The following is a 22642-nucleotide window of genomic DNA, read 5'->3' on the forward strand; positions in this document are numbered from 1 at the left end:
ATGTTACTTTTCGGTCCTGAGGACCCACCATGATGCACTTGGTGTCTGGCACACAGATGTGCTTCTGTAAGTGTGAGCTATCCGTCTGACTTATTCAGAGGGAGGCCTCCTGAATCCCTGCCAGGAAGGGCTGGGGGGGTGCCCTGGCTGAGGGGTGCCCAGGCAGGAGAGGAAGGCCGATGCCCAGGAGGCAGCCGGCGCTGGGTAGCGCTGCGCGGCCAATGCCCTTTTAACATTGCACTGCTAGTGACAGGCGCAGACAGTAGCACAATGTGAAAAGAGCTCCGGCCCGCAGCAGAGGGGCGCCGGCCCTCCTCCCAGGCCCCTGGGCTCCCCGCCCCCTCCTCGCCTTGCGCACAGCTCCCCTCCTTTCTCCGGCGTCCCTTGGTTCCCTCCACTCCTCCTTCCTAACATGGAGACCACCCTTCCCCAGAAGTTTCAGGGCAGGGGGAACAGAGTGCCAGGAAGCAGCCTGGCATTCCGTCTTCACGGGAAGACGACTGGGAGACACCCCCGCCCCCAGGTCCGCAGGTGATGTGCAGCTGGGTTTACCTGGATTTGTAGCTCCTGTCAGCTTCCCTTCAGAGAGGAGCTGGCTGGCCCAGACCACAGAGCTTCCTCCCCGCTCTAAAGCTCTCTCTCCTTTTTAGTGTAGATAAAGGGAAGGTCTAGGCCTTCACAGGACAGTCTCGGATGGGGGTGAACAGGCCGCACAGAGAGACCCCCAGGTCTGCAGGAGGAAGCTATGGGTGAAGTCCCACCTCGGCAGCTCCTCTCCGAGGCCTGCAAAATCCACCGAGTGGATTCAGCGTGGAACAAAATGGTGCGGTTCATTCCCTCACCATTAGAAACAGGCTTTCCTTGGCAGTGGGGTCAGAATCTGTTTCCTGTTTATCCAGGGACCCGGTTAGGGGGTTTTTCAAGCTCACCGGCATCTTCAGACGTCCCCATCCTACCAAGTCTAAGGGGCTTACACCCCAGACAAACAATCCTGAGACCGACCAAAGGTTCAGAGTCAGGTAGAGCTCTGGGGTGGCAGGCTCCTGGCTAGAGCTGCGGGCCTGGGGGGCCGGGCTGTGGGGTAATTCCGGGGTGCACCCATCAGAGGGGCCCCTGGGGGATGCCCTGCGCCCTCCCCGCCGGGAGCTCTTCCTGGGGAGGTGGTTCTCTCCCACTAGCCCGGAAAGCAGCAGAGCCTGTCCCCTGCCTTCCCATGCAGTCTGTTCCTGCAATCGGGGCCCGGGCCCCACCGTTCTAATGGACGGAGATCCAGGCTCCGCGAGGGTTGGTCACCAGCCTCTGCTCTTGGATTGAGCAAAGCCGTCCCCGTGGGGAATCGGACCGTGTCAACAAGGGGCCGAGGGGCCAAGAGCACGGGCCAGCCAGCTTTCTGGAGGCCAGGGGGAGATGCCCCCCAGGGGACCCAGATCGCATCCGGGGTGGGGGGCGGGGGCCGGACCCCGCGGCTCTCACGGCCCCCTCCGCTCAGAGCCGGGCCCCGCAGTCCGGCCGCAGGCGCGGCCCTCCCCCTCCCCGGGCCCCGGAGCCGCCCCCCGGCTCCTGGCAGAGGCGGGCGTGGAGGCCGAGGAGGAAACGGGGGAGGGGCGGCTCGAGTTCCCCGCGCCCCGCTCCTCAGCGGCCACCATCTTCCGGCCCCGGCCCCCCGGAGCAGCGGGGGATGGGGCCCGGCCCGCGGCAGGGAGGGAAAGGGCAGGTGGAGGGTCGGCGGGAGCGGCGGGGCAGGCCGGGCCCGCGGCCATGGCGACCAGAGGGGCAGCCCGGAGGGTCCCAGGAACGGGGCGCGGCGGGCGTGGGGGCGCACGCTCCTTCCACAGCCAGCTTGCGCCCCCCTCCCCCCGCCCCCGGGACACACACACCTGAGGCTGGACCACACACGGGCGCGCGCGCACACACTCCAGCCACACTTGCTGCACGGCTCAGCTTACTACACACTTACCCAGACGGCGTGCGTGGGGGGAGCCCGCAGCTCGCGCTCGGAGCGCACCCCTCCAGGCCCGGCAACTCTTAAGGCAGGGGCGGGCCTCACCCCCGCGCGCAGCCCCCCGGCTCGTCCCACAACTTCTCCCGACGCACAACTCCGCGCTGGGTTCAACCCTGCGGCCCCTGCGTTCCCCCCTCAACGCCCCCGCCAAGTCCCCTGTGCCCCACACCCCCTGCACACACACAGACACACACACACACACCCCCTGCGCGCGCGCACACACACACACCCCTGCGCGCGCACACACAGACACACACACACCCCTGCGCGCTCACACAGACACACACACACCCTGCGCGCGCGCACGCACACACCCTGCACACAGACACACATACACGCACGCCTGGGCACACACAGATGGCCCAGCGGAGCCCCCCGCCCCGGCCCCACCACACCCCCGCTGGAAAGGCGCAGGGAGCCACGCCAGCACGACACGCCTGCTGCTCCCCCGTCTCAGTTGCGGCGAAAGAAGAAACCAGAAGAGATGCCCGCGCGGAGGGGACGGCGGGGGGAGAGAAGACGGAGGAGGGGCCTGGCCCGCCCCCGGCCCTCGCCGAGAGGATGCGCCCCCCGGTCCGCGGCGCTGGCCCTCGGGGCGCCCCGATACCTACACGCCGCGCCTCCTTCCGCTCCTCGGCCCGCCGCCTCCCTCTTCCCGGGCCCTTTCTCTGCCCTCCCCGCCCCGGCGCCCCCCGCCCCCCGGCGCCCGCCGCCCGCCGCCCTCCCGGGCCGGGCTCGGGCCCCGCGGCGGCCGCGGCCGAGGCGGGGGCGGGGGGCGCCGGGCGCCGGGCCCCCCGCGCCCCCTTCTCCTTCCACACTCCCTGCCGTCCATCTTGAATACTTGGGATTCTTGAATGGAGTGAGCAGGATCCGCTGCCCCAGGCTCCCATTGGCTGCGGGTTCACCCTTTTGAAACGAGATCCTCCCGCCCATTGGCTGCCGGGCTCCCCTCTTCGCCCCCAACCCCCATCCCCCGCGCCCCCCCCACGGCCGGCGAGGTCCAGGCGCTCCCAGGCGCCCCCTCCGCGGGCCTCCCCCCCACCTCCACGGGCACCCCCCACCCCGGGAGGTCGGCCTCCCGGCTCGTTCCATCACGCCCCCCACCCGGCTGCAGGTGAGGGCGGACCCGGTTCCCGCCAAACGCGGCTCCCGAAGCCCGGCTCGCGGACGCCCCTGGTGCCGGACTCGGAGACCCTAGGAGACGCGAGAGGTGCGATTTCCTGCCCGCCTCCCGACGCCCCTTGAGCCGAAGTCCCTCTCCAACCGGGACCCTCCTGGCCTTTCAGCCTCAGCTCAGGCGATCAGAGCAGCGCTCCTGAACCAGCCAGCCCCCTGGGCTGGGCAGGAAGAGGGCCGCTCCGGAAAGATCTGGGCCCTTCTGAGCGGCTGCAGCCCCTGGTTGCCGCGGGGCAGGCCTGACCCTAGCAGGAATGTGCAGCATCTGGAGCCCTGCTCCGTCTCACAGATCCCCTGGGACCAGCCCGCCCAGCCCCGCCCGGCCCAGTACTGGGCCCACTCGGAGCTGGGAGCCCAGACCGGCACGGAGGAGCGAGGGAGCCGGGCAGTGAGTCAGGCCTGGACGTGGGGGTTCCTTTATTCTGGGCCCTGATTTGCGGTAACAGGCTTCTCGAGATCACGGTCTCCTCTCTGGGCCTGTTTCCTGATTTGCAAAAGTTTGGTCGAGAACTTCCTATAGAAGTTTCTATGTGAGGACGGAAATGTCTGCACTGTACCCTCCAATGTGGTAGCCACTAGCCACGTGCAGCTACTGACCCTTTGAAATTGGCTACTATGACTGCTGTTGTTCAGGTGCTCAGTCGTGTCCCACTCTTTGTGACCCCATGGATTGCAGCATGCCAGCCTTCCCTGTCCATCACCAGCTCCCGGAGCTTACTCAAACTCATGTCCATTAAGTGGATAATGGCCATCCAACCATCTCATCGTCTGTCACCCCCTCCTGCTCCTTCCCTCAATCTTCCCCAGCATCAGGGTCTTTTCCAAGACTATGACTGAGGAAATGGGGTTCTGAAAGCATCTAATTTTAATCACTTCTAATAGCCACATGTAACCAAGTGACACCAGTTTGGACACTGCAGGCCCAAGATGCTGGTGTTCCTGCTGGTGAAGAACACTCTAGGGATCTTGCTCAGGCAGAAAGTCTTTTCTCCTTGTCCCTAAGGTGCAAAGCCCTCCAGATCCCACGTGTGTCAGTGTCCAGAAAGTGAGGCTCAAATCCCTGCCACCTTCGTCCGAATGCTTTCCTTACCGCTGTCGGATTGTCAGTCTGCTCTGTGGGAGCTGAGATTACACATACCCACAGCACACGGAAGGTTAGGGGTAGTAGAGGATTTGCAAGTTTGCCCCAACCTTCATGTTTTTCCAAGGATAAACACCAAGATGTTGACCGGAGTTAGGGTGGGGGATGTCCTTGGCCCAAAACTTCCCTCATAGCTCAGTGGGTAAAGAATCCGCTTCTAATGCAGGAGACCAGGGTTGGATTCTTGGGTTGGGAAGGGCCCCTGGAGAAGGGGGAAATGGCAACCCACTCCAGTATTCTTGCCTGGGAAAATCCCATGGACGGAGGAGCCTGGCGGGCTACAGTCCGCGGGGTTGAAAGACTTGGACACGACTGAGCGGCTAAAGCACCAAGGGCGCCAAGATTGAAGGCACGCCAGGCTCCTCTGTCCCTCGCCGTCTCCCAGAGTCTGCTCAAACTCATGTCCATTGAGTCAGTGACCCCATCTAACCATCTCATCCTCTGTTGTCCCCTTCTCCTCCTGCCCTCAATCTTTCCCAGAGTCAGGGTCTTTTCCAGTGAGTCAGTTCTTTGCATCAGGTGGCCAAAGTACTGGAGTTTCAGCTTCAGCATCAGTCCTTCCAGTGAATATTCAGGACTGATCTCCTTTAGAGTGGACTGGTTGGATCTCCTTGCAGTCCAAGGGACTCTCAAGAGTCTTCTCCAACACCACAGTTCAAAAGCATCAATTCTTTAGCGCTCAGCTTTCTTCGCAGTCCAGCTCTCACATCCTAACTTGTTATAGGAGTGTAAAAAAAGGCACCAGGAGCTATTTGGCTCCAGCCTCTGCCCCTACATTCTTTCCGCTTTGTCTGGGAGTTCCAGAATGCTCCTGGGCTCTGCAGCAGCCTTTCTTCCTCATCGTCTGTGTCCAGGGTCACTCTGGAGCTGGCCCTCTGCCTTTCTCGCTGATCTCCAGAGTCCCTCCAGATCTCTACTTGGGTACGTGTGTGTGCGAGAGCTCAGGCGTGCCCATGAGATCAGTCGTGTCCAACTCCGCCACCCCTGGACTGTAGCCCACCAGGCTCCTCTGTCCATGGTATTCTCCTGGCAAGAATACTAGAGCGGGCTGTCACTTCCTCCTCCATGGGATCTTCCCCACCCAGGGATCAAAGCTGTGTCTCCTACACGTCTCATGCATTGCAGGCAGATTCTGTGCCGCTGAGCCACCAGGGAGCCTCATAGAACTGGGTAGCTGTGAGTCAGCAAGACCTTCTGCCCCAGTCCTCTGCCCCCAGAAGGACGGACTCCAAAACACTGGAGACACGCTCCCTCTCCGATTGAATGTCAGTGGAAGGGGCCGGGCTTCATGGCTCCACACTCACCGAGCCCACACAGGCCTTCCCATGAGGAGCTCTTTCCTTCCCCTCCTTCCACAGTGATGTTTTGTGTCTCCTGTCCACTGCTTCTGTGTCTGAGGGCTTCCTGTGTGGAAATCTCCGGAATCACTGCTGGGAGAAGTTCCTAGCCCCAGGGTGCTCCTAGTTGAGGGTTGAAAGGCAGACACACAAAGAGGGAGTCAGAGAGCCACAGGTGTCCAAAGAGGTGCGAGAACCTTCTCTCCGAGGCAAACCCATCTCCCTGAGGTCTTGATGCTGGTCTTGCTTCCTCAGTCGCCCCGTTTACTTGCGTCTCCAACCCCCTTCCAGGAGCCCAGAGCAAGGGTCAGCGAGTTAGAGCCCACAGATCGGATTCTGTCCGCTGCCTGCTGCAGATTCTTTTGTTTGTTTCTTTGGGACGTTTCGGGTTTTGTTTGCTTTGGGATTTGTTCTTTGCTTTTGCGATTAAGGTTCACCAGGACGCAGCCCTTGCTCCCTGGGTTACACACCGCCTGTGACCACCGTTGCACTATGGTGGCTGGGTTGAGTGGTACTCACCTCAGAGATCCCACAGCCAGCACAAGTGAGCCTGTTTCTCAGCCGCTCATTACAGCAAAGGCCTGTGGATGCTTACAGCCTGTACTAGCGCTCAAGGAGGGCCACTGAAATTACCCCGAGATGGGGATGGAAAGATGTAGCGGAGGTGTTTGCCATCAGCCTACACCGAGGCTCAAATCGGGCCAAGTAGACCACTTCTCACAGAGCCAGTTGGCTTTCCACACCTCTCCTTCACGTCCCACTCACTCGTAAACCCGTGCAGTCCAGCCTCCGCCCCTGCTTTCTGCTGAAACGGTTCCCACTAGGACCACCCTGACCCCCTGAAGCCTGGTTCATCATCCTTTGCTCAGTCCCCGCCACACACAAGCTCTCTTTAGCACCCACCTCTCTTGTCTACATCAGTCTTGAAATTCTGGTGGCTTCCAGGAGACTAGACCAGCCTTGAGTTGCCTCTTATTTCTCCGGCGATTCCTTCTCCGGTCCCTTCCCTTGGGTCTTTTTCCTTCCCCTCCTGCCTAAGCACACGTTCTGCGACGATCTGCCCAGGGCCTCTGTCTTCCCTCGAGGTTTCTTGCTGCACAAAATCATCCCTTTGCCTGCTTTTAATATTAATACTCACGTCGGTGTGGTGTCTTTCCAACATATAACTTCTGACCTGACAGCCCAGATTTCCATCTTCCCGAAAAAAAATCCCTGGCGGTCCAGCGGTCAAGATGTCACCACCCGATGCAGGGGATGTGGGTTCGATCCCCGGTCAGGGAGCCAAGATCCTGCAGCCTTGCGGCCAAAAAACCCCAAAGAGAAAACGGAAGCAAAACTGTAACGAATTCCAGAAAGGCTTTTAAAAATGGTCCACGATAAGAAAAAGGGGGGGGGGGTGGTGTGGAGAAAAGCCCAGGTTTCTAACAGGATGCTACAACTCCTCAGATGCTTGCCTCCCTGACCAGACAAGCCGAATTCGTTCAATGTCAGTATCAGAGGTGATGTGCTGACCCTGGCCCTGCCCTGCGCGCATCTGCCTCTCCTCCCATCTCCCCCTTCATGGCTGCTCGTCCCAAGAGACCCTGCCCTCGGTGCGTCCCTCCTCGGAGGCAGTCTCATCCATTCCTGCACTTTCAACAGCCACCTGTGCGTGAATCACTGCCCAATCCAGCTCTGGGTGTGTTTTCAGCTGCCTCCTAGCATTCCCAGCGTATGAGGTAGGTGTCAGGTGTTTCTGCCTGCCCAGACTCCATCCTGAACCTGGTAACTGCCCCCTAGCTTTCCTTTGGGGAGACAACCGTCCCCTGCTTTCCCTCCGTGTGGGTCACCCAAGGTTGACCTCGTCTGCCCCTTTGGGGGGCATTCCCAGAAACCAGGCGTATCAGTCGTTTCTGGCTGTGTAACAAATTAGCCCTAAACTCAGGGGCTTAAGACAGCACACAATTATTTTCTCGTGGTTTCTGTAAGTCGGGAATCTGGGCAGGCTTCGGTTGGGTCCTCCGATCGTGGTCTCTCATGAGACATTAATCAAGGTGTCACCCAGCACTCGGGTCTCATCTGAAGGCTCAACTACGCTTTCAGAGTTGAGGGCAGGATTCAGCTCCTCAGGGGCTGTCGAACTGAAGGTCTTGGCTCTTTGGTGGCGATTGGCCACCCTCGGTTGCTGGCCACGTGGGTGTCCGCCCCGTGGCGGCTTGCATCAGCAAAGCCAGCGAGTCTGCTAGCGAGACGGAAGTCCAAATCTTCAATCACCTCATCCCAGAAGTGACAGCATCGCCATGTTGCCATATTTGATTGGTCAGAACTAAGTCAGTCACTCAGGGGGAGAAGACGACACAGAGGTGTCATCCAGGAAGCAGGCTCACTGGGGAGGGGCAGCTTCGAGCCTGTCAGCCGCAGAAGTTTTAGCCAGTGAAACCACGATAACTGAATCAAGGCTGGGCATCTAATCAAAGTCGATCAGAATTAGACCTGAGATGTTTGCCAGGACTTTGGAGAGAGTGGAGTTGCTGGCATTGTTCTGGAGGAGAGGGTAAGCTTGAAACTGCTGGAGGTCACAACCACTGTCTTGTGGAGGAGAATCTGCCTAAACTGGAAATGGATTAAGGAACAAGAAGGCGAGAGATGGGGAGAGAGATACGCCTGATACAGCCACACCTGCAGCAGAACCTCTAGAGGCTTTGGTTACATCAGCCCGGACGTTCCTCCTGCTTCTGTCGGTTTCAGACGAATTCTGCACCCCCACAGCCCGAGGGTCCCTGGTGGATAAAATGTCTCAGAAATACCTGGATTCAGTTTGCCCAAATCCAATTATCTTACCTTCGTCTCCCCCACAAAGCTGCTTCTTTTCCTAGGTTCTATTTTGCGGATGAAAGCATGACAAAGTTGTTTAGGGCGAAAACCTTGAAGTCATTTCTGCCCTTCCTCATCTGCTCTGGAGGTGAAATAGCCCGTGCAACACGGCTTCTATAGAACCGTAGAAGAGGCCGTCTTCCTTCGCAAAGATGGAGGAGGCTCCAAGGTGACCTAGAGAAACGCGAGCTAAACAAGTGAGCAAGGTTTCCTCCTAGTTGTTTGAATCCTACAGAATTTCTGGAGGTGAATCCCATGATTTGGAGGAGGAAAACAGTGTACCTGACTCTCATATCAAAACACACTACAGACAAAATGAAATTCGGACAAACTGTCTGGTGACCTTGTCGTTTGGAATGCAGTTTGGGCTGGTGTTGTGAAAATAAACTCCCTCTGACTCTAAGGCAAATCATAAGAAATTGTGTCATTGGAAAGTCTCTCATACCTTCTTTGTCATCTTTCTCCTTGTGGTCCCACTCGTAATTCTGATCCTTCCTGTTCTTTCCCTACGCCTCTTTCATCCAGAACTGCCCTGAATCCTGTGTGTTTAGATGCTATCCGCCTGTCAGCTTAATATCCACCCTGGGGTTTTGAATCATCCTCTGAAAAGCCCTCCTTCCAACCTCCCCTGCATCAGAGCATGAGCCCGCAGCACGGACCTCAGACCATTCATCTGCCCTGAACTGTGAGGGCTCTCTAGTGCCCAGACCACATTTTCTAACCTTTATTGGTTGTTGTTTCTTAGTCGCTCAGTCGCATCTGACTCTGCGACCCTGTGGACTGGAGCCCGCCAGGCTCCTCTGCCAATCGGGTTCTCCGGCAAGGATACTGGGGTGGTTTCCATTTCCTTCTCCAGGGAATCTTCCCGACCCAGGGATCAAATCTGGCAAGCAGATTCTTTATCTCTGAGCCACCAGGGAAGACTTTATTGGGTTAAGGAACCTTCTTTTAAAAGCTGATGAAATCTATGGGTAAGGTAGATCTTTCTAGAAAATCTATATTTTGTGTTTGATGTAACATTTCAAGAGTATGAACCCTCCAGAGTCCATTTACTACATATTGTGCCCGCCTTTCATCAATTCAGGTTAGACCTTCATACAGAGAATACGTTCCGAACTTCTTAGCGTGGCATTCCGTGTCTTCCAAACTGAGCCCTACCTGCCTTTCTAATTGCAGCTGCTGCCTCGTGCAGGCGTGGTTGGTTTATGTCTGATCCCCCGTCAAGCCCCGAGTCTCCCTGCGAGGAGAGAGTGTGCCTTTTAATTTTTCCTTGTTACATCTCCCCAGACAGGATGACAGTTTCCCAGGGGCAACAGTCAGAACACTTAGTACAAGATCAGTTGTTAGTTCACTGCTAGATTTTTTAAAAAATTATCTTGTTATGGTAAGTATGCTTAATATTCAACACATTTGCCCTGTTAACAGATTTTAAAGTGTACAATGCAGTGTTATTGACAATGGACACAATGTTGTCCCGCAGATCTCTAGGGTTTATTCATCTTTCTTAATTCAAGCTTTATGCTGGTGGATTAGTCATTTTCCATTTTCTTTGCCTCCAGCCCTTGGCAATCACTGTTCCATTCTTTGATTCTGAGAGTCTGACTATTTTGGAAACGTCATGTAAGTGGAATCACACAGTATTTGTCTTTCTGCGGTAGGTCTATTTTATTCAGCGTGATATCCTCAAGGCTCACCCGTGTTTTCACTCATTGCGGAAGTTCCTTCTGTTTTTAAGGCTGAATCCGACTCCACTGGGTGCCTTCACCACACTTCCTGTATCCATTTGTTGCAACGGACATTTACGTTGTCCCTACATCTTGACCATTATGAATGGTGCTGCAATGAGCAGCTAGATTTATTAATTTCTAGCAGCAAAAGGATTCTAGGGTGACATGCCAAGCCAGTATGATTCAACGTCATATGCCCCAAATCTGTATCCGCAGGGAGCTCTGATTTCAAAACTTTCCAGTTGCCGTGGACCCCACAGGGACAGGGAATGCTCAGACACTGTGCCATGATTTCGGTTTAGAAAATACAGGTCTCCACTGGGGAACTTTTTACTGCCTTGGCCAGTACTAATATCAGGAATCGTTTTTGGCAGCTGGAGCCCTTTGGGATGCTGGAGAAACTTAAAGAACCGGCTCCGCTGGTGGATTCTCAGGTGAGTTTATTGATTTCATATTGCAGCTCTCGACTCCACCCCCACCCGCAGAGCAAGCCAGAACAAGACATAGGAATCTCTCCTCTGTTGCTCCAAAATGGGCTTTCTCAGGAGATTTCCTGAGAGTCTCCGGAGAGGTGCAATTTCCTCTTGCCCTCTTTGGCCCCATTTAAAAATTCCCTCTCCCACCCCCACCTCCCACAGGCGAGGGACATTTTGTATCACACGGTAGGAAGTGGAAAGAAGACAACGTGAGTCCATAGCAGGCCAGGACCTCTGGGACCAGGGCTCTTGTCTTGTTCGACACTGTATTTCCAGGGCTACAGCAGTGCCTAGCACATAGCGAGCCCTCAAATGTTACTTGTTGAATGAATGAATGGGAAAACAGAAGTCAGTGGTCTTGGCTTCTTAATTTGTAAGTGTTTGTCTTCAGAACCTCTATGCTTTCTCTGTGGGCACTTGGTATCTTGTGATTTCATCCAACAATCAGCCCTAAAGGATCTGGGTCCTACTAGGCCTGTCAGGACCAATGAGATGACCTCAGATCTCTCTCAAATGCAACATACGCATTGTTGACAAGTCAGATGCCCTCCTTGCGTGCAGGGGCCTTACATGATGGTATCGATGTGCTATGGTTGGGGTTATCAGTTAATGTTAGTTTCTACCTCATGATCCGATCCATAATGGCCACTCAAGCTCCAGCCATTATGTTTTATTCCAGCCTGTAGAGGGGAGAAACAAGGACTGAAGAAGGATGTGCTCCTCTTTTAAAGAGACTCTCCAGAGGTTGTCTATGATACTTCTCCTTACATCCCATTGGCCGGAATGTAGTCACGTGGTCCCAGCAGATTTCGAGGGAGGAGTTCTTTCTATTTCAGGTGGCCGGGTAACCAACCAGCTAAATATCAAGGGTTCTGTTACAAAGGAAGAAGTGGGAACGTGCTGCGGGGGACTGTTGGCGTGGTTGAAGGGGTGGTTTGGCCTGGAAAGTCTGGCCTTGCAAAGCCAGAGGACTTTCTCTCTGCTCCCATTTTCTGCTCTCATTTGTGGAGTGACCGACTGCAGCCCAGCCCGCATGCAGGCGCCCACAGTGGCCAGAAAGCATGGGTGCTGGGAGGCAGACGGCCACAGGTTCAAATAGGTCTATAGGCCTCTCTTTCCCTCCCTTTATGAAGTGAGAAAAGCAATACCCATTGTGTCCAGTTATGGCGAGTACTTTGCTCCTTGGAAATCCCTGGGACAGACTTGTGGCCCATGAATGGTGCTTAAAAAAAAAAAAAAAAAAAAAAAAGAATTGTGGTTAAAAAATAAACAATTCACCTTTTGAGCCATTTTTAGTATATAGCACTACTACACTGTTACTGCACGTCGTCATGTAACAGATTTCTAGAACCTTCTCATCTTACAAAACTGAACCGCCCCAGCTACTGAAGATCAAGACCCCTGCTCCCTCTCCCTCCAGCCCCGGCGGCCACCATTCTATCCTCTAAGAATTCGGCTCCGTTAGACCCCCTCGTATCAGTAGACTTGGACGGTATTTGTCTTTTGTCCCTGGCTTATTTCAGCAGTGACCAGAGGCAAAGAATGTCCAAGTCTACTGGTATGAGGTGACGTCCTCAAGTTCCATCCATGATGTAGGACGTGGCAACATTTTTTCTCTTTTAAACTGAATCACATTGCATTGTGTGGATATACTTCATTTTCTTTAGCCACATATTCTTTGTCCAGATGGATGTTTAGACTGCTTCTGCCTCTCAGCTCTTGTGATTGATGCTGCGAGACTGGTGCTTCTTGGAATCTCCCTGGCGGTCCACTGGTTTGAGTTTCCACGCTTCCCCATGCAGGGGGCGTGGGTTCCATCCCTGGTCTGGGAATAAGCTCCCGCATGCCGCACAGTGCAGCCAAAATCTAGACAAACAAATAGACAGCTACAAAAGAGAACGGTGCTTCTTACCAGAGACTGGTTGGTATGAGAGCCTACTTCTCCCCTTTCTTTCAAAGCCGTTTGGTGGGAGCTTCATGGTTTGCTGGTCTTTTGTTTTCCGGGATGTAAATAATTGTTAGATGAAACATCTTAGGTGGAAATATACAAGGTGGGTGAATCTGGGAGGTCTATAGATGTTGCATATCGTTTAGAGGGACAGGGGACAGTTACAGAGGACAGCTTCTCTTTAGGTGGCCCGTTTGTATAGGTAAGACATCTGCAGTGGTGCCACACTGTTGAATCCCAGAGTCACGAACATTCCAGGCTCCAGACGTCTCCTAACAGGCAGGGTGCAGAACCATCACTCGGCTCCCACTGAAGCCAGCTCTCCACAAGCCCTAAATCCCAACCCCAGGGACACAGGCCTGAGCAGCAGGGAGGAGGAAGGACCGCACACTGCCAATGTGTGGTCCCCTCCTTGAGAAACAACCCGTTAGGCAAAACCCTAGCTGATAATGACCACAAGAAGCCATGCCTCGGGCTTCCTACCTCCAGTGGTTTCCTCCCTCCAGTGGTTTCCTCAGGAGACACAAAAGCTAAGAATAACGTCGATGTCATTGCTTTAGGGAAAAAAAGATCTTTACCCAAATACGGACGTTGCCCACTTTGAATCAAAAGCGTGTATAGGCCTAGATGGTCTCTGCGGTATTCCCAAGGAGCTTCCTAGCAGCTGGAGTGAAAAGGCAACCACTCATGAACACACTGCTGTTGACTGCGAAGCGCAGAGGGCACTCCCAGGGGGACGGGAGGACGTGGCTTGCACTGGACTCAGGAGAATGACAGCGTCTGAATAAATGGACGAGGAGTTCCCTGGTGGCGCAGTCGATATGAGTCCACCTGCCAGCGCTGGGGACACAGGTTCCATCCCCGGTCCCAGCGGATCCCACATGCGGGGGAACAAACAAGCCCGTCCATCACAACTACAGAGCCGGTGCCCAGGCCCGTGCTCTGCAGCGAGAGAAGCCAGTGCTGTGAGGAGCCCGCGAGAACAGCGCAACTGCAGAGCACCCCTGCTCGCCACAGCTAGAGACGCCCGCACACAGCAACGGAGACCCAGCGCGGCCAAAAGTATGAAAGAATGAAGCCGGACAGCATTCGAAAGGCGTTTCCCTTTCGTTTCGCTTCAGCCAATAGGTACTGACAGCCAGCTTGGTAGGTGCCAGCCTCCCTGCTTGAAGCTTAGGCTAATGACAAAAAGACACGGTCCCTGCCCTCCAGGGGTTTTTCAGAATTATCTAGGCAAGGGGAACAGCTTTTTCTTTCTTTTTTAATATTCATTTTTTTTCCTTTTTTTAAAAAAAATTAATGTATTTATTTTAATTGGAGGCTAATTACAATATTGTAGTAATTTTCGCCATACATTGACTTGAATCAGCTATGGGTGTACATGTGTCCCCCATCCTGAAGCCCCCTCTCGCGGCCCTCCCCATCCCATCCTTCAGGGTCATCCCGGTGCACCAGCCCTGAGCACCCTGTCTCATGCACCGGACCTGGAGCAGCTTTTTCTAATGAGGACCACACTGCCCGGGTCCTCACACTCTGAAGGGGCACAGAGTCCTCTCCAGAGGGCTCAGTCCCCACGAGGCAGGGCTGGATGAGCAAGGGTGGGGACAGGGGCTGACCGACCCGCTGTGGCCGCAGGACAGGAGCTGGCCTTGACAGTGATCCTGGACCCTGCAGGTCAGGCACCGTGTGTCTGGTGGCCCCAGACCCTCGCCTCTCATCTCACCCTGTAACCAGGCATCTTCTGCTCGGCCCCTGACCCTTGGCCCGCGGCTCTTGTTTGTGTCCACTGTGGATCGCCTTGAGACTCTGGCCCTGAAGCTGGTTTAGGAGAGAAGAGAAGGACGAAGTCCCCGTGGGGCTTCCAGGAGGAACCCCTCAGCCGTGAGCAAGCCCTTCACACTTGAGGCCTGAGCTGGGGAGTCCCCCGCCCAGAGGTGGGGCGGGCTGGGTGACACACCGGGATCCCAGGCAAACTGCAGAGTCTGGTTTGAACGCAATGGAGCCTTCCCAGCTGGGGTGACCTTGAGCAAATCATTTCCTCGAGGCTCCTTTTCTTCATCCGCTAAGCGGGCAAAACAATACCAGGGATGATTGCAAAGTTTCAGGGAAATGCTGAAAAGGAAGTCCGGTGTGGGGCAGGTGGGAAGATCCCCGCGTGAGGGGGCTTAAGCAAGGGAGAGGAGTGGGGGATTCACGGGAGCCCCCTGGAGAGGAGAGGAGAGGAGAGGAGGGCGTTCAGCTGCGCCGGACCCTGCCCCTGCCTCTGTGGAGCTAGCCTGCTCTGCCGCCCAAGGCGAAACGGGGCGACGGGGGGCGGGGCCGCGCGGCCAGGCCGTCACCGCAGGATGATGGATGGCCCTGTAATTAACAAAGAGCGGCTCTGAGATCCTTCCCCTGCGGGAGTGCTCCCGGGTGAACACTCCAGGGAGTGCCTGGGAGGCCCTCCTGGAGGGCTTGGAGCTGAGGCTGGGTGTAGAGTTTGCAGGGAAATTCTGACACAGCCTTCCAGAGGTTTGTACGTGTGTGTGAATGCGAGTGAATGTGTCTATTTGTGACCCAAATATTAGCGGTTTTTAAAAAATATTTACTTATTTGGCTGCTTTGGGTGTGAGCTGTGGCATGTGGGATCTAGTTCCCTGGGGACCCCGCTTTGGGAGTGTGGAGTCAGCCACTGGACGCCAGGAGCTTCCCTCGTAACAGTGAGTGCCTGTACGTGTGTGCGCATATGCACGCTTGTATGCACTTGCACAAACCTGGGCTTCCCTGGCAGCTCAGCTGGTAAAAAATCCACCTGCAATGCAGGAGAGCCCGGTTCAATTCCTGGATCGGGAAGATCCGCTGGAGAAGGGGTAGGCTACCCACTCTGGTATTCTGGACTGGAGAATTCCATGGACTGTATGGTCCTTGAGGTCGCAGAGTCGGACACGACTGAGCGACTTTCATATCTATGGGCTTCCCAGGTGGTGCTGGTGGTAAAGACCCCGCCTGCCCATGCAGGAGACGTAAGAGATGCAGGTTCTATCCCTGGGTGGGGAAGACCCCCTGGAGGAGGGCATGGCAACCCGCTCCAGCACTCTTGCCTGGAGAATCCCACGGACAAGGGAGTCTTGCAGCCTGCAGTCGCTGGGGTTGCAAAAAGTGGGACACGACTGAGCAACTTAGCACGCGCACAACAGGCGCACGTATCTGTATGAGTCTACACGTGTGCTAGGTTGCTAATCAAGACACAGTTAAATATACAATGAGAGGAATATGTAAAATGTAGATTTTTGTCTGGGTCACTTAAAGCGGACTTGCAGTTTGAACAATCACTTGGCAGGTAGGTAGCCTGGGTCCCCAGGGAGGAAATAATGACGTGTCCTTGCCCCATCCAGCGCAGGTCAGGACAGAAGAGGAGTCCCAATTTGCTTAAAAGCTTTTTTCTGGGAGAAGGGGAATTCATATTTCCCCAACATTTCTTCTCAAGATTCAAGATGGTGGAGATCTCCCTGGCGTCCATGGCTAAGCCTCTGTGCTCCTGGTGCAGGGGCCTGAGTTCGATTCCCGGTCAGGGAACTAGATCCCACACGCCACAGCTAAGACCCTGTGCAGCCAAATACATACATATTTTTTTAAAGTCGAGATTGTGGAGAGATTTTGGTCATGGCCGAGTATAATTTCAAACAAGTCTTAGGACAGAGAATATGTAAGGTTGTTACAAAAAAAAAAATTACCTTGAGAAAAATGGAGTCTAGGTTATTAAGCACTGGGGTCTACTTCCAACTCTGCTTTGCGCCAGTTTAGAGGCCTTGAGGGGCTGGATTAATTACTCTCTAAGGCTCCATTCTCCACTGGCAAAAAGGAGATAATAATGATCTGAGTTCTTGAGAGTCCCTCGGACTGCAAGCAGATCAAACCAGTCAATCCTAAAGGAAGTCATCTCTGAATGTTCATTGGAAAGACTGCTGTTGAAGCTGAAGCTCCAACACTTTGGCCACCTGATGTGAACAGCTGATCATTTGAAAAGACCCTGATGCTGGGAAAGATCGGGGGCAAATGGAGAGGGGATGGCAGAGGCTGAGATGGTTAGAGAGCATCACTGACTCCATGGACATGAGTTTGGGCAAATTCCAGGACATAGTGAAGGACAGGGAAGCCCGGCATGCTGCAGTCCATGGGGTCGCAAAGAGCCAGACACAACTTAGCAACTGAACAACAATGGTGTGGTGCCATCATATTTTACTCGAATTCGAAAAGCAGCAAATCTCCTTAAATTAAAAAAATCAAGGTTGCGTGATTTCAGGATTGGTATGCTGAGCGGTTTCTAGGGTGTTCACAACTATGGCCTGACAGTGTCCTTCGAGTTGGCAAAGTAACTAACCTTCGTTAAGTTTCCATCGTTAATCAAACTGCTGCTTATGTATATCATAGCTTCCGACTGTGACATTACTGACGAATGTGCTGTTATTCTAATATTCAACATCATCATAAAAATGTTTCCTGTATCCTAGAATGCTGTTATCTTAGAGTCATTAAGTAGCTGTGTTCATGCCAAAAAACACTCCCCAAAATCAATAACTTTGTAATGGAAGTTAGATATGATAAAAAAAAAAAAACTATGAAAAAGCCCAAGTAACTGCCAAGAAGTTAACTTAGGAGTGCCTGCGCAGTGAAGCATGAGATGTTTAGTGTTTAGTAAATGAAAAACAGCGAAAATGCAGACGCGGTTGAAGATCCCTCTCCCTGCAGTCGTTTCTGTTGCTCGGGCACTAAGTCACGTCCGATCGTTTGCGACCCCACGGACTGCAGCACACCAGGCTCCTCTGTCCTCCACTCTCTCCCCGAGTTTGCTCAAATTCATGCCCACTGAGTAGATGATGCCATCCAACCATCTCATCCTGTGTCGTCCCCTTCTCCTCCTGCCCTCAGTCTTTCCCAGCATTAGGGTCTTTTCCAATGAGTCAGCTCTTCGCATCAGGTGGCCAAAGTATTGAAGCTTCAGTTTCAGCATCAGTCCTTCCAATGAATATTCAGGGTTGATTTTCTTTAGTTTTTTTTTTTCCACTTTATTTATTTTTTTAATTGAAGGATAAATGCTTTACAGAATTTTGTGGCTTTCTGTCAGTCATCAACAAGAATCGGCCATGTTTACACCCGTGTCCCCTCCCTCCCGGACCTCCATCCCATCTCACTCACCATCCCAGCCTTCTAGATTGTCACAGAGCCCCTGTTTGAGTTCCCTGAGTCTTACAGCAAATTCCCATTGGCCATCTATTTTACATATGGTATTGCAAATTTCCATGATACTCTCTGTATACATCTCACCCTCCTTTCCTTTCAAATTGACTGGTTTGATCTTGCTGTGTGAGGGTCTCTCAGGAGTCTCCTGCAGGACCACAGTTCGAAAGCGTCAGTTCTTTGGCACTCAGCCTTCTTTATAGCCCAACTCTCACAACTGTACACAAATACTGGGAAAACCATGGCTTGAAATACAGACCTTTGTCAACAAGGTGATTTCTCTGCTTTTTATCATGCTGTCTTTCATGATTATTCTTCTGGAAACTACAGTGTCAAATTATGTAAGCCAAATTATCCAGTGTCTTTGGTAACATTTTTTTTCATAAGGTGTGATCTCCTCTTAAAAGAAATTATGCAACCCATGAAAATTTCTCAGTCTGGTAAATGCTCAATGCACGTTTAGGTGGTTTTTACTGTTACTGTGGTTCTCAGTCCTAGCCCTAAGGGTTTATGGGGACCAGGCAGATTCTGACACAGCGTGTGGCTCAGATCAGAAGTCTCCTGGAATCTAGGCAGAACCTAAAGAACCACTGTTTTGAAAGCAGCGGCTGAATAAGTATAAGCTGTTAATTTTGGAATCAAAGTTTAAATCCCCACATCGGCTGTTTAGGGCTTCCCTGGGGGCTCAGCTGGTAAATAATCCGCCTGTAACACGGGAGGCCCAGGTTCCAACCCTGGGTTGGGAAGATCCCCTGGAGAAGGGAACAGCTGCCCACCCCAGTATTCTGGCCTGGAGAATCCCATGGGCTGTATAGTCCACGGGGTAGAAAAGAGTTGGACAGGACTGAGCGACTTTCACTTTAGGCTGCTTCAGAATCTTGGAACAGGTACTTCCCTGGAGGAGTGGCTAAGCCTCCTTACTCCCAGTGCAGGAAGTTTGAGTTCAGTCTCCGGTCAGGGAACTAGATCCCACATGCTGCAGCTAAGACCTGGTGCAGCCAAATAAATACATATATAACAATATTTTTAAAATAAATCTGGAAGAGAGGATGTGTCCAAGAGGCTACATAGGACCAGGTTTCAACAGCGACACCACGTGGCAGTAAGGACTCACTGCAGCGCAGCTCAAACCACTTCAGGATTCTCAGAATTGGCTCAGTTCAGTTCAGTCGCTCAGTCGTGTCCGACTCTTTGCGACCCCATGGACTGCAGCACGCCAGGCCTCCCTGTCCATCACCAACTCCCAGAGCTTGCTCAAACTCATGTCCATCACGTCAGTACCATTCACCACACCCACCAGGGGAGGACTGGGTCCCTGGGGATGGGTAGCAGACCCCTGGAAACCTGCCTCTGCCAGGGTGGGACAGCGGGGCGGGTCAAGAGGGCGGGGGTCTCAGATATGTGTGTCTATGCATGTGTGGCCTTCTGTCTTTCTGAAAAGTGACGCTAGCCGAATGGAGGAGCTGGGGGTTAAGGATGCCAGTCGTAGAGATGGCAGAAAAGGAAGAGTGAATTATACGCAGCAGCATGACACCTCATGTAACCCTAATAAGCTGTTTCTAATATTATAGGGATACAGACATAATTCTTGATTCCTTCCGGAAAATGTCAGAGTAGCAAGTTGCTGGGGCAATTCGCTGATACTTTCTGTACATACACGCTAAGTCCACTGCAGTCTATTAGAACGGTGGTTACCATCATTCTTGCTTCCTTAAAGGCATGCCTTTGGCAAAAAGACTCTGCAGGTCTTTTCTTTCGAAGTGGACACGTTTGCGGAATTCCCTGGCGGTCTAGTGGTTGGGACTCTGAGTTTTCACTGCTCAGGGCCTGGATTCAATCCCTGGTTAGGGAGCTAAGATCACCCAAGTTGTGAGGAGTGGCTGAAATAAAAAATGTAGAGAGCTTTTCCTGACTCTTTGAACCTAAGCTGGCCTGGTAACTTGCTTTGGCCAATAGAATGAGGCATCAGTGATGTGATGTTACTTCCTGGCTTCAGATTCGAGAGACTTTGCTTGTCTCCATCACTTTCTTAAACCCCTGCAACCTCCATTTGAACAGTACCAGACTAGCCTCCTGGAAGAGGAGAGACCCATTGGAGCAGAGTCCGTGAGCCAATTCGTTGCAGCCAAGGTCCCAGCCGTATGGACGAGACTGTACAAGCCCAAAGCCAAACCTCATCAGACCTGCCAGCTAACCCCCCAGCTGATTGCAGCAGGCAGATAACCAAGGCCACCCTAAGCTGCAGGGCCCTCGTGGACTCACGTACTCACCAGCTAAGTAGATGTTAATCACATTAAACCAAACCCCTCAAACTGACACATGCCCTCTTACAAGAAAATCCTCAGAACTGAGAATATTTAAACTCCCTTCACTCTCAGACTTTCTACTCTTTCTAGATGTACGACACTCTCTTCCTTCCCCCACCTGGATGTGGTGATTCATTCATTCAATCATTCATTCACTCCATAGTTTTGTTTCTTTTTTGTCTTTTTTTTTTTGGGTAAAGCACTTTGATAGGCATGGTGGGGTACATGGTGTAGGACATGAACAAAGAGATCTGATTTATGGTCTAGTTTGGGCAAAAAGGAAATAAGCCTGGCCAAGGAAGCCACCTGTTCAGACAACCTGGAATCAATTTACAGACGTGTGGTCTTAGGGCTCCCCAAACGGCCCAGTGGTAAAAGAAAGCACCTGCCAGCACAGGAGATGTGGGTGCCGTCCCTGGGTCGGGAAGGTCCACTGGAGGAGGGCACGGCAGCCCACTCCAGTCTTCCTGCCTGGAGAATGCATGGGCAGAGAAGCCTGGCAGGCTGCAGTCCATGGGGTCGCAGAGAGCGGGACACGACTGAGCCACTGGGCACACGCACAGTCTTTGGATAGTTGCTTAATCTTTCTGAGTTTCTGCTTCCTCATCTCACAGACAAGAAATACCAGACTCTCAGCGCAGTGGGGAGGATCAAAAGCTCTGTCAGCCCTGTGCCCGTGGGTCAGGACCCCCCTCCCCTTCAGATCTGGGGTTGGCACTCAACACTGTATTCATCACATCAGGGTCTCCCCAAAGAGGGGTGAATCTTCCGACATTTGGGAGGTAACTGCTTTCAACAGTTCCTCATGGAAGATTCAGCACAAAGCCAGCCCCCTTGATGGAAATTTGGCGTCTTCCCAGAAGGCTGAGGAAACGGGAAGAGAAGGGCCTGCAGAGATCGCTCTGTACACGGAGCGGGACCAGTGTCTCCCGGTGCCCGCCACGCTGCCGGTCACGTCTGGATGACTCTTGGCTGTTAGCCTTGGTTGGAAGACTGAGCTGCAAGGAAAGCTCTGTCTGGGGACCTGGCCTCTGAGGTTTTGCCCAAACAGTCCACAAGGGGAGCTGGTCCTGAAGCACAGTCTGAGATGGGGAAGCAAGCAAAAGTGGATGAATGACAGGGCAGGGGATAAGCCATAAGCAGCCGCCACATCTTCTATTTCTCCCTCTCAGAAACCCCCCGAGAGAAACCAGAACACCTCTCAGAAACCAGGACATGCGTGGCCTAGAACCAGCACACAGGAAGCTTGGCTTCCCCGACGGGCCAGGGGTTAAGGGTCCATGCTTCCCCTGAAGGGCGGGGGGCGGGGGCGGGGATCCGATCCCCACCTCCGATCTTGCCTTTCAGCCCTGAACGTGGCACCCCAGCCCAGGACTCGGAGACGGAGACCAGCCTAACTCGGTGGGGGAGGCACGGTAAGTGGGAGGGGGCAAGGACCACCAGGCCTGCAGCTGAAGGGCTAAAGGCAGAAATTGATCGGCATGTTTAAACTGACAACACGGTAACAAGGAGAGAAGAGGCCGCAGGAGAGACGTGGTGGGCCGGGGGTGCGGATGGGAGGGATGGAGGAACAGAAACAGAGACAGGAGATGGAGACAGAACGATGGGATGAGAGGCAAGCAGAATGGGAAAGAGGGGAAGAGAAGGGCTGAGTTGGAGCATCTGTGAGTCTCGGGGTACAAGCCCGAAATGGGGACAACATGTTAAGAGATGTCTTTGGAGACTAAAAAAAAAATACTCTGTGTTAGGAGTCTATCTTCCTTATCTGTCTCCCCCACCGAGATATCGATCTTAAAGGTGGGCCTTAGGTTCACGTCATCTTTATCTGCTCTGCACTTAGCACAGTGGCCAACACACGCTGGGTGCTCAATAAATCGGTTGAGCAAATGAACTATGAAGAAAAGGCAGGATTTGGAGACAGAAGGCGAGGGACATAGGAGAGTGGACAAGAGCTCAGACTTCAGTCATAAGGATGTACTCTGCAATCCCAGTTCTGGCACCTAAACTGCAGGATTCTGGGCAAGACTTAGCCTCTTCAAGTTAAGAGTTTACCGTATAAAGCTGTGAGGATTGATGTCTGCAATCTGCCTGCCAATGCAGGAGACACAAGAGACGAGGGTTTGATCCCTGGGTTGGAAAGATCCCCTGGAGAAGGAAGAGGCAACCTACTCCAGTACTCTTGCCTGGGAAATGCCATGGACAGAGGAGCCTGGCGGGCTGCAGTCCACGGGGTCACAAAGAGCCGGACACGACTGAGCATGCACGCACGCAGAGCTCTTAGCGGATGGCCTGTGTAAGTTCTCAACAACATTAGCTACTGTTATTACTGTTGCTGTTGCAAACAAATGAACAAGAAACAGGCTGTGATAAATAGATTGCATTGGAAGTGCTCAGTGAGGGGCTCTGCCCTTCCACTCTGTAGGGCTTTCCCACTCTGCTTCTAGGTCTGGCCATGTGCC

General features: G+C 53.5%; 1 non-coding gene across 1 annotated transcript; it reads right to left on the reverse strand.

Moving 5' to 3' along the window:
- MIR130A (microRNA 130a) lies at window positions 209–297 on the reverse strand. The gene has a single exon (NR_129577.1). It is a non-coding gene; the product is annotated as a microRNA 130a (primary transcript).

This window comes from Capra hircus, chromosome 15 (genome assembly GCF_001704415.2).
Source record: "Capra hircus breed San Clemente chromosome 15, ASM170441v1, whole genome shotgun sequence".
Taxonomy (NCBI): Eukaryota; Metazoa; Chordata; class Mammalia; order Artiodactyla; family Bovidae; genus Capra; species Capra hircus.